The 12,963-nt window shown below is 32.2% G+C and overlaps 1 protein-coding gene across 1 annotated transcript in view; it reads left to right on the top strand.

Annotated features, from left to right (window-relative positions):
- LOC115886970 (vitamin K-dependent protein C-like) overlaps positions 1-12,963 on the top strand; it is a 136,579-nt gene that overhangs the window by 83,996 nt on the left and 39,620 nt on the right. The window lies entirely within an intron of this gene.

Below are 12,963 nucleotides of genomic sequence, written 5' to 3'. Positions count from 1 at the left end.
AAGTAAAAAAATATATTTTTCAGCCTTTATTAAAAAAATTATTAAAAATACAAGAACAGTCCTGAAATCAAAACTATATTAGGCATTTACTTTAGATGGTCTGTACTTACTTTGCTATAAATATGGAAATCGTAAATAATACAGGATGTTCATATGATATATGAACCCTAATTTTATTTATATTAGAACCTAAAGAAACTTGAAAGAAACCTAAAGGAAAAACTAATTTGTGACAGTTCTAAAATTATGAACCGCAGATAAATGACTTATAATATAAGTTATTTACCATTACCTGGAAACTTATATGGTGAAATCTTTGTGAAATTTTGATAAAATAATTTAGTACTCACTAAAAACACGGTATGTCGCTAGTGGTAGGAAAAATAATTTTTAGAGGTTACTAGTTTATTTGGTTGCCTGCAAAGGTTGCCTGTGATATTCATATACAGGGTGTTTTCTAATTAATCTAAAAAATAAAAAATCGTTAGAAAACGGCTTAAGGCGGGCTCTTAATAAGTATATTTATTTTTTTCTCGGCAACCGTTTGATGAACAAGAAAAACTCAAAAGATTACCCAATTTTGGTTGAAAAAGGATGGCCAGTCAAAAAAAATATATTTTCTTTAAAAAAGCAGTAGTGTACCATTTATGTTAAGCAAAATATCGATTTTTTTTAATTTTTAACACCCTGTAGATCAGAAAGAAAGTGTAACAGTTTATTTTACAGCGAAGAAAATAAGCCTATCTTGTTTGGGGGTCTACACGTGTTTCCGCCCTTAACACGATAATTTTCTAGGAAAGTCGTAAAATCTGTTTAGTCTGAGGGACCCTTCTTTTTCTCTGGGGAAAACTAAATATTTTTCTTTTCGACTTAAATCTCACGATCATAAAATTAATGAATTGCCTTATAGAATGGATGGGAACCAAGAAATCTTTAATAGAAATCAACAAAGTCGTAAGAACTAAGCTCTAGCCAGACTAAATAAACAGACCCTTATAGAGAAGCCTCTATACAACGCGACACCAACTATTTTTAATATCCATGTCCCATGCCACATGTTCGATAAACCGACGACTAGCCCACCCTGGTCGAACCAAACGTTTTGATATAAATAAGTTAAATAACTAAATTAACAAGGTTCACGTAACGTTATCCTGAAGGATTGCTCTCCTTTTTTTTATCCTATGCAGGTCCGAAATTATGAGAAATAAATACACTGAAATATAATGAAAATAAATTAGAATTGTGATTTGGTAGGGTTTTTTTTTAAGAGTAATCCTCAATTTGTGTTAGGTAAAAATATAGTAAACAATGATAGGGTAAATTCAGGAAATAATGAGATTTACGTAGATATTTATGATAATTGAATTTAATAGCTGAAGTTAACATTACTGGTGCCATCTAGGTTATATGGTGTGAGTTAAGCCTAAAACACTAGGGGGTTGGAACCTCCTCGGCCAATCAGAGGGTACCGGTAAAAGGGTGCCTGATGATGATACGAGGAACCAAAACCATGGGTGGAGCCTACAAACTTACCCCACTTATCCTGATGAAACAAGTGTTAGAAAAATAATTTTCTAAATCAGTTCACTTCTGTCTTTTTAAGTAGTTTGACGTGTTCGGCTTCGTGGTGAATCTCAGTATTTCTTGGTATATTTTTTTATTTTAATAGTCTTTGATTTTCTGAAGTTCTTAAATTTAAAATACTAAGTTTCTTTATTAACATATATTTTTTGATTATCAGTTTACTAACTTTTATTTCTTTCTTTAAATTAAATCCTAATTTAAATTTGATTTCTTATTTTTTTTTCTCTTTCGTAAATTTTAATTATATTAATTTTCTTTCTCTAAGTTAGTTTCTGATTGAATTAGATATTATCTTATTATAATTTTAGGTTCATTGTTTTAAACGCTTAATTTTCTTTTTACTTTTAAATAGTTGTTATTTATATTTTTTTGTCTTTCTTTTATTTTCGCTATTTAATTTCTTAGTATTGTAATAAAGTAGGTGTTGTGTAAAATCAGCATTTTATTTCTACTTCAACACCTTAAACCTAAAATTTAAAAGAATACTGAGAAGGGTCCGTCGATCGTTTATGCAAGAGAGAAGTACCGAAGCATTGACAGCACAGAGCCACAAGTCCACAAGTTCCTGCTGACCAGATTAAGACATTGTTGGTAAGTCCTAGTAGAAGTTGATTACTAACTTTACAGGAGGATCCACGATGAGAGCTTATTACGTATTTTTGATTAAGTTTTATCTTGGTAATTTAATGTAATAATTTACAAGAACGCCACGAAGATTCGTTGCTCTCAATATCCAAGTGCCCCGCTCATTAATATTTAAATAAATATTAAGCTACCATTTTTTTTAGTCAAGGTCACGCTACCATTAGTGAAAAATTCATCACAAAAGTACTTTAGACCTAATGGTTATATAAAAATTGTTTTAAGAACACATAAGGAATCACACCACAATTTTTTAGACTAAGTAGAAAACATCCTGTATATTATCAACTTGACAATGATTGTTGATAAATCAAAAAATACCCATAGATAAATGCAACAAGTTTAGATTGGAAAGCCCGTAAAAATGTTAGGTCGCGAAATTATTTTGGGTCGCGACCGTTATACGCGATCTGGCGCTGCTATAGCGGTCGCTAAGAACAACGGCAAACACAAACAGAAATAATTTTCTCTTGTTAAAGTCAGAATCTTCAAAAATCATAATAATCTTTCAAAATCTAAATCGCTCTCATTAAAGAAATTCCGAAAAGTGTTTATAGCGTTCATTTTCAAAGTAATTATTGCTATCTTGTGAGTTTAATTCAAAAGAAAAAGTGGCATTAAAAACTTAAAAAGCTGTGCTGTGAACTGTGAACTGTGAACAGCAAAAACTATCGTGGATCGTGGCATAACGTCGGTTTCCAATGTTTCATAGGTATTTCATACATGCGTCCTTATATAAAATAAAGTTTCTTGTATGCAACACACTGTATTTTATCTATAAAATTAAACGAAAATAATAATAAATTTGAATAAACAATATATGGCGATATAATTCCGGAAAAAGGCGAATCGCTCCGAAATTTTCAAAAGATTTGGGTCGCGACCGTTGCAAGAACAGCGCCAAATAATGTTTACATTGTCCTTATGGGCACTTTCCAATCTAAACTTGTTTCATTTATCTATGAAAATACCTTTTCTGTGAAAAAAGCCCGATTTTCGCAGGAAAAATTTTGGTTTATATTGAATTTGGGCCTGCGTCTGCAAATACCGGTATGTTTTTTAATATTCTATCTATCTAAATTTTTAATATCATAGTCAGAAATAGTTTTATTATTTATTAACTGTAAAAATGGTATACTTATAAGTTTTATCAAATATTGTGATTTACTTTCTTCCTTGTAGTCAAAATTTATATTTAATAAACTGTAAAATATATATATATTCTTATGTTTTATTAAAGTTACTCTGATATACTAATGTATCAGTGTAACTTTAAAACTAAATCCTTTGAAATCAAATATAAACATAAAAAATATTTACAGCAGAAAATGCGAAGGCGCTGAGTTAAACCTAGTCTCTACTAAGAACACGGAGGGGCGCTTTGACCCAAAATTTTACTATTAACACAGATAACACATAATATTATTATGCATTAACACATAATGCATAATAATATTATGTGTTATCTGTGCTATTAAGTTTCATATCTATCTTAATAGAAGATTATTTTCTTTTATCTATGGTTATTTACTAAGGTTATTTATCTATTCCGTCTCGTGAATACCATCGATAACATTATACTCTTCCTTAATATTTTCTAATTATTATTTGTATCAGTTAATTATAGTACTTACTCAAGAAGGAATAATAATTGATCTTGATCCTTTTTAAGCTGTACGCACACTGGTGCGATCACGGCCGCGATCACGATTTCCACGCGGCCGCGGCCAAAAGTTGCCGAAGAATACATATGAGCCGTTTCACATTGGCGCGATCGAGTTTTGGAGAAGAAGCGGCCTGGCGGCGTTCTATTCTGCGGTGGCGATCAGATGCAACTTGTCAAGTTTGATCGCGTGATCGCCACCCAACTGATAGGAATTTTCCGTTATTTGGTGTGTTTTTTCTTGTTGCAATTTAGAAATGGAGTTAACAGAGTAGGTAATTAAGGCTGTAAAAACACACAAAATTCTATATGATTTATCCGATCCAAGTTACAAAAATAATATCTAGAATTAAAAATAAAAAGTTTGAGACAAAATTGGAGTTGCAATTGGATTGGATAGTACATAATATGTATACATTTTTATTGTTTTAGTTTAAATATTGTAGGTAAATATTTAAGAATGTTTTTTTTCGGTATGTATACATAATTCACATTTTTAATGGCGTACTACATATAGGTACGGTGAACGTGAACGCGTTGGTGTGTGTTAGAATGATAGCTCATGTTATCGCTGCCCTGATCGTGATCGTGATCGTGGCCGTGATCGCACCAGTGTGCGTCTAGCTTTAAACGTATAGATCGTATTAACGTCCAGCTTAATAATATTGCCTTAACTGATATAAAAAATTGAACTTGTATCTGTCAAATTTGACATTTAAAGAAATAAATGGCTAAAAAATGGATATCTTTACCAAATTTTGAAAAACTTGCTCTGAAAAAGATGTTTTTTCTTTTTTTAGCCAATAGCAACCGTTTCTTTAGGTTCTGACAGATGAGAATCTGCCTTTAGTCAAATATTTATCTGGTGATCACAAATGGTAAAAAGTTTGATTTAAGTGATATAAAATATGAAACTTTCCATTTCAGGGTGTAAAAGAATGGGTAAAAATGAGATTTACTTGTTTATTATCAATTTATTTCTCTAAATGTGAAATTTGACAGATCTCTAAAAGTAACACCAGGTTTAGTTTTATTATTTCATTTTTAATCTAATTTAGGGCAACAACTAACATGGAAATTATATTTCTCTAGAAAAAATAAAACTATATACGGGTGTTTCTCAAAAGTGACTCACCCCTATAACTTTTTAATTTTTTTTAAATAAAAAAACGAGATTTGGTATATTCTTTGAATAAGAAGACTAAGAAAGGAGCATAATGCTATCCATGTATTCATGCATGGTGGGCGGAAAAGCCACCATAAAAGCTCTCTAGGGTGGGGATCCTTGACAGTTCTGTTTGACGATTCATTTGACACATTTGAATTTGATTTGAAATTTTGTGGATTTGTCAGTCTTTACGGAGCTTATTTTATGTTATTTATTATTTATTCTACTACTGATAGTTGTATAAAGGTAGTAAATCTAGATGGAAATTGTGGCAGAACTTAAATTAACAGTGCCACTATCGCGATTTATCGAAAAAGACTCTAAAATAGTTGGTTGTGTAGCGTACGGTAGATCTCGGCAAAAATTGAGTGAAATAATGGGAATAACTTTTCGCTAGTAAGGGACTATATAATATACATACGTGTAGTAAACCGATCATTTATGAAATTCACTTAAATTAACTAAATTATATATTTTTCTTGCATTTTAGCTTTTATTTATTACTTGTCAAAGATTAGATGTCAAAGAATTTAGATACGTTAATTTGACTTACCTGCTTCAGTAGCGTATCGGATGTTTGTGTTAATAAATACTTATTATAACTTATCTATTTTTATTAGAATTATATATTTTTATAACAATTTTAATAACTACCAACATTTATTCACAACGTAAAATAAAACAACAAATTATTGAGTCTACCCCACGTCTACCCTACATCATAGTTTTACATTTTTTAAATAAAATTAAACGACACTGATAAACCGGAATTTAAGTCGGCCATATTTGAGGCCCATCGCGGTGTACCTAAGATTTTTGATATGCTCCTTCCTTAGTATTCTTATTCAAAGGGTATATTAGTATATGACATATAAAGTGGGTTTGACCGACGTATTCAATTGTTTTCAGTTCCTGTTTTTACCGGAAATGACTTCAACTTTTGACGTTTAAATGACACCCTCGGCATTTTTTTACTTTATTCGATTGAAAATGACATTCTGTGAAGAATGACATATAATTAAAAAATTAAGCTCTGCCTGTTTTGTATTAAGATCTCTTTCTAAGGAGCTTAACTTGTCAGTGGCTAGAACTGTTTATTATGCACTTTTTGAGTCGCACCTCGCCCTGCTATTCTGGGGTACGTGTTGTGCGACTCAATTTGACCGCATTTTCAAGCTCCAGAAAAGAGCTGTTCGATATTCACTGGGACTAAACAGCAGAACTCATGCTAGGACTTTTTTAAAAAATTAAAAATATTAACTCTTCTTATTTATATTTGAATCCGTTTGCCTAATACGTAAGCATGTATCAGCTTCTCAAGATAGGCCATCTCACACTTATCCACTCAGGAACGCGGACCAAGATCTTTATCTACCTACCCCACGCTCAGAGTTAGTTAAAAGTTCAATATTATACAACTCGAAAAAAATGCACAATTACCTGCCATTTGAAATCAAATCCATAACATCATTTTCTTCATTTCGCAAAGCATTGAAATCTTTTTTAATAGACAAGGCTTTTTACGCCGTAAATGACTTATATTTTGATAATCGAATTTGATCTTGTAAACACTGGTCTAATGTTTGCTATTACTATATTTACCATTGACATCGAAATTAATTTATTTAGAGTTCATTGATATTTACTATAAACTTATTAAATATTTTTGAATCTTATTTTTATTTTTTATTCTTTGACATTGTAAACATTTATAAATGTTTATTTTAAACAATAAGACTGACAATGCAATTTGTATACTGTTTTGTATTCTCTTTTGTTTGTTTGTTTGCTTACTTTGTTTGTTTACTTTGTTTGTTTACTTTACCTTTGTCTATAAATTGTAAATTTTTTTGACAAAAATGGCATTTATTGAAAAGTTGATATGTGATGTTTCATTCTATTCAGAGTGTCATTTTCTATGGAATAAAGTAAAAAAATATCGAGAAATTAAAATTTATTAATTTAAAATTCAAAAGTTGTACTCATTTCCGGTGAAACAGGACGTGATCGAAAATAATTGAATTCGCCAAGTGAGCAAAGTTTTGTCACATTTAGGGAACATTAGGGAACAGTTACGTATCTGCGTTTTATTGCTTCTTATCAGGCACAAGAAGGGTAACGTAACAACGACGTTACTTAGAACACGTTTACCTTAAAGGAATAAAATGCTCACTGGGCGTCAATCAATTCTGATTTATGTCATATTCTAACGTGCCAAATCTCGTTCTTTTATCTGAAAAAAATAAAAATGTTATACGAGTGAGCCACTTTTGAGAAACACCCGGTATACTATAGCAATTGCGGATTTTAACCGTTACACTTACTGTTAGCATCATAAAATCTGGCCACAGCAACGTGTCTAGTTGTTGCATGATCTAAGGAGTGGAAATTTTTCTTCCCCCCTTCCCATCACCGACCATAGGCTGTGGTGGGAAATATACGTGTGGCGGTGGAAATGGAAGAAAATTGAATCAAGAGTGTGGAAAGACGGATAAAGTTATACTCTGACCGTGCCAGTTTGGTAAGAAAATAATTGGTTTCGGTTATGGGGAGTTGCGTTTGAGACGGTCGAGGGTACTTTGAATATTTTCCGAGGCGATTGTGGCGGAAAACTTGTTAAAAAACATGAATCTAGGATAGTTTCTTTTTTCAATAAAGTTTTTTAAGATTTTTTTTTGATATTCTTAATTTCTCTGTTTATTTAGGATATTATTTGTTTAAATATAATATTAATAATTAATGCACCCACGAGACCACAAATCGAAATGTGCAAGAATTTGTAGTAATATTGGATCTAAACGATAAACATTGTTTACCATATCCATTTTACCAAAAAAATGTTTATTACAGATTATCAAAGCTACGTATAAAAAAAGATTTTTTAAATTTCTTTCCGTATATTTTTAAACGATATAATATGCAATAATTTTGGTTAGGTTGATTCATGTTAATATCAGGTGCCCACAGTAAGGATCGCGCAAACACCAAAAAAAATTTTTTGATTTAAAGCTAAGAACAGTATTAAAATAAACTTGATACTGTACCTGGATACTAATATCACAGATTGTACAGATTATAAACTTTGTTTTTTCTTTATTGTTTTTCGTGGTTCCAATTTTCGGAATCGGGCACTAGTTAGGTGACTAGTTTGCGCACATAGCACGCCCACTTATGGCCTCTAAAATTGTACACAGCGCCTGACCGGCACAGTTATTAGAGAGACATCGGAAAACCGAATAGCGTCATGCAGTATTTACGCGTACCTTATCATGGTTACGATATGCGCGAGTCAATTTTTAACGCAACACCCGCTAATAACGTTACCGCCTGACGTAATTTGCGGATCAATTACACCAAGCGCTATTTCTAAATAACGTTTAAAAATTGCTTAAATGGGCACGTGCGGGTATTTACAACCTGGGCCGGCCGGCGAGATTTTATTTTAGGTTATGTTTGAATTGTTTTGAATTATTACTTTAGTTTTATTAGGTAATCTGATATTTAAGTATCTGGGATTAGTTTTAATTAAATAAATATGGCCCAAAATATGGATTCCACCTCTTCCATTACTAAAGAACCTATAAAGAGTCTTAGGTTTACAGCAGATGGCGACTTAGCCCTTCTAAGAGAATTTGTTGCTTGTTGCCCTAAACTCACTGGCAGACGTTGAACAATAAAGCACTGGAAATAAGCACTTTAGCCCTTTAATTTTAAAATACCTAGTAAACAAAACAATTTCAAAGTTTTAAATTCAAAGTTAGGTTAAGTTTAAATAGCGGACGCGACGCGAACAGAATTCTTTCCGATCCGATAACTATAAATGAAGAGAGTTAATACCACCTCACGTAACGGAAATAACACCTGGCCTTATTAACGTCCATGCACGCTATTCGGTTTAGCGATATCTCTCTATTACGCTGTTTATTGTTATTTTACGCGAGTTTATTTTTGCGCACAGGAAATTGGACTCGTTTGCACATCGTCATAAAAAACAATTTTCGTATCACGAATTAGGGACAAGATTTTTATCTGTATACTTATAGGATACCTAATCTGTGCTAATATCCTCTGGTTGTGTGCTAAAGTACTAGCCTAAGTTCTGACGACATATTTAGGCAACTTGAAATTGGTTTATTCTTAAATTTTAGCATCTATTTAACCTAGAAATAAGTATGCTTTTTTTTCGGGTTTAAAGTGTAACCCGACCATTCCAAATATGTTTAATTATTCTACCTGGAAAACATACTTTAGGCATTCTAAAATTTTTACAGCGTGTTTATTAGATGATATTAAAAAATATGTGTTAATTGCCAGACGAATTCAATGGGATTTAATACTTGCCAGACGCGAATAAAGATTTTAAATGAGCGCGATAAGAAAGTTTTATGAGTATCTATAAGCGCGAGAAAGATAGTTTATTGAGACCCGTCGGCAGCCGATGCGGCTGACGTAACAGCATTTTGGAGTCGTAAAAACTAAAAAAAACTAACTAATATTGAATAAATAAAAAGAAACATTTTTTAATAAAAATGTATGATTGAAATCCTTTCAATAAGAAGACTTTTTAATTTAAGTATTTTGTATCTGAACGAATAAAAAGACGAATAATTATTTAAAAATTACCATAATATAAAATATATTTTTTTCAAATGTCACAAGAATATAATTATTATTATACTTTTGTGACATATTATATTATTATTAATTTTTGCGACCTGATTGACAATATAAAAAAGTCATTTTAACACCTAAGCATAAAAGTAAAGCACTTTTACTTACTTTTGAATCTATTTAGAAAGATTAACAATGGTACTTTAATAAAATTCCAGAATACTTATTTTTTAAGCACAGTACATGGTACCCTTTTGTCGGGACTACGTTTTCTGGTAAAACCACTTCATTAAATTTTAAACTACGTTGTTGGCGCACTTTTAAAAATTCTTTGCATTTTTGTAGTCTGCCTTCATCAAAAACAATAACTTTGTCACTAGTAACTTTTTTACAAACTACACAACTTAAATGTTTTTTATCAATTGTGGTTTAGTAGTTAGTAGCGAAATTAGTAGTTACTAAAATATTTATTTGCAGTAATTATTCTAAACTATTTACACTATGCACGTCAATATTTAATTTATAAATACATATTTGTACAGTACGTCTGCTGGATCTGTGTATATGAAAGGAATGCGGACAAAAAACATTTAAGTAAACAACAATATATTTTATTCATTGACTTGACGAGTACGTCACCGCAAATCGCTCCGCCCACTCATTCTATTGGCTACTTGCAAATTTGTCGAATTTTTATTGATGAGACCCGTCGTCTAATTTTTTACGAAAAACATCGAGAGAATATCGTTTCCCCTCTCACGGATACCCCGTAGCTATAGAACGGACAGACGTACTGTACATGGTAACTTAATTCCAACAAAATAATCTCTGAATTAAAAGCCTGCAAATAACTGAAATAAAACCGAAAAAAAAATTGTTTTTATGACAATTTGAAGTACTCCAAAATACTGTTACGTCAGCCGCATCGGCTGCCGACGGGTCTCAATAAACTATCTTTCTCGCGCTTATTAGATACTCATAAGACTTTTTTGTCGCGCTCATTTAAAATCTTTATTCGCGTCATTAAATCCCATTGAATTCGTCTGGCAATTAACACATATTTTTTAATATCATCTACAGTTCGTCTACTGGATCTGTGTCTATGAAAGGAATGCGGACAAAAAACATTTAAATAAACAGCAATATATTTTATACGTCGACTTGACGAGTACGTCACCGCCAATCGCTCCGCCCACTCATTTTATTGGCTACTCGCAAATTTGTCGAATTTTTATTGATGGGACGCGTCGTCTAATTTTTTACGAAAAACATCGAGAGAATATCGTTTCCCCTCTCAGGGATACGCCGTAGCCACAGAACGGACAGATGTACTGTAATAAACACGCTGTAAAAATTTTAGAATGCCTAAAGTATGTTTTCCAGGTATTAAAAAACATATTTGGAATGGTCGGGTTACACTTTAAACCCGAAAAAAAGGCTGGCATACTTATTTCTAGGTTAAATAGATGCTAAAATTTAAGAATAAACCAATTTCAAGTTGCCTAAAGAATGTTTTTTGGATTTATTTTTTTGCAAATGTTATGGGTTGCGCAGTAGCGAAATACCCCCAACCTCCCTGCCAGACTTAGGATTCTGGATTCACAAGTTATTAAACTTTATTTTTTTTGTTATTCTAACTTGCCTAAAATGTGTTCTCTAAATATGTCGCCAGCTCTCCGGCTAGGTGTTTGTTAGGGAGGGATCACTCAGTGATCCATGATGTGACACTCTTGACTTGTTGTTATGGAGGCTTTTACACACTGTAAGAAATTTGTTGGGTACTCCGAACTTTTTCATAATTGCCCAAAGTGCATCTCTGTTCACAGACTCGAAGGCTTTTGTTAGATCGATGAATGCAACATAAAGTTTAGACTGCTGCTCTTTTACTTTTTCCTGCAGTTGGCGGATGGCGAATATGGAATCGACGGTGCCGCGGTTGGTGCGAAAACCCATATCACTCCAAATATGCGCACATAGTGTACACACAATTTTTTCTTTGTAAAATATATGGTGAATGTCATTAGTCTAAGGCAACTTGTTTTTTTTTCGGTTATATGGTACCTACATCTCAATATGTACTACAACGATCAAAAATGCAATTCCAAAAATTATTTACTGCCTAATAAAAACTAAATTAAATTCTGTTAACTTTCCAATTTAGTCGACACTTAGTCCTAGTTACAAATGGTTTTGTGAGCTAAGAAATTGAATACTAAATGTTATTATAAAAGGCTAACATTTAAGAAACTAAATTAAATACCATCGAATATTAATTTAAAATAAAAAATCGGTAAAAAAACTTTTAAGTTAAACGGTTTTATCTTATGTGCACTGAAAACTAGAAAATAATAATAACAATTAGGTATTTTGAACTTCTAGTTCAGAAATATTTTAGTACTAGGCAGAATAGCTTTTAGGCATATTAGACTAAAACAAAAACGTGGGGCCCATTAACTATTGCTGTAATACTTTCTTCTATACTAAGTGTGGATTGCATCGACTTACTATAATCGTAACTGGAGATTTTGACAATCAATAACCAGCCGTGGCGGCTTCACCAGCGAACGCCGAGCTCATGATCTACCAAAGTATAAAGATATGCTTTGCCATAGGTAGGATTTCAGAGGGGCCCCACGTTTTTATTTTAGTCTAATATGCCTAAAAGCTATTCTGCCTAGTACTAAAATATTTCTGAACTAGAAGTTCAAAATACCTAATTGTTATTATTATTTTCTAGTTTTCAGTGCACATAAGATAAAACCGTTTAACTTAAAAGTTTTTTTACCGATATTTTATTTTCTAGTTTTTAGTATTTAACGGAAATGCCTACCGAATATTCCTCATTCTATTTAATTCATTTAGTGCATCATTATTACATGGTTTTTTACCTGATAATTTATTACAATCTGACGCTCAGGTGTTTCTGATGCTAACAACTCTCTCTGTCTGTCGCGTTCTGATGCTAGCCTAGACTCATGACGCTCAGGTGTTTCTGACGCTAACAACTCTCTCTGTATGTCACGTTGTGATGCTAGCCTGGACTCATGACGCTCAGGTGTTTCTGACTCTACCAGCTGCCTTTGTCTCTCACGTTGTGCTATTAACCTGGCATCATGTTGCTCAGGTATTTCTGTTGCTAACCGTTCTCTTCGTTTCTGTAGTCGACTATAGGTTTCATTTTCACTTTCTTTTGCAAGTTTCGTTCTATACTTTTCTTTCGCCCTTTCGAGCCTTCTTTTTCGTTGTGTAGCAGTTTCGTTTTTATTTTTGTTTGTTTTTTTATTTATTGTTT

The sequence above is a fragment of the Sitophilus oryzae genome, unplaced genomic scaffold, assembly GCF_002938485.1.
Source record: "Sitophilus oryzae breed Bouriz unplaced genomic scaffold, Soryzae_2.0 scaffold_1146_pilon_pilon, whole genome shotgun sequence".
Lineage (NCBI taxonomy): Eukaryota > Metazoa > Arthropoda > Insecta > Coleoptera > Curculionidae > Sitophilus > Sitophilus oryzae.
Note: the sequence above shows the minus strand (reverse complement) of the source record. Positions and strands in the feature narration are given on the sequence as shown.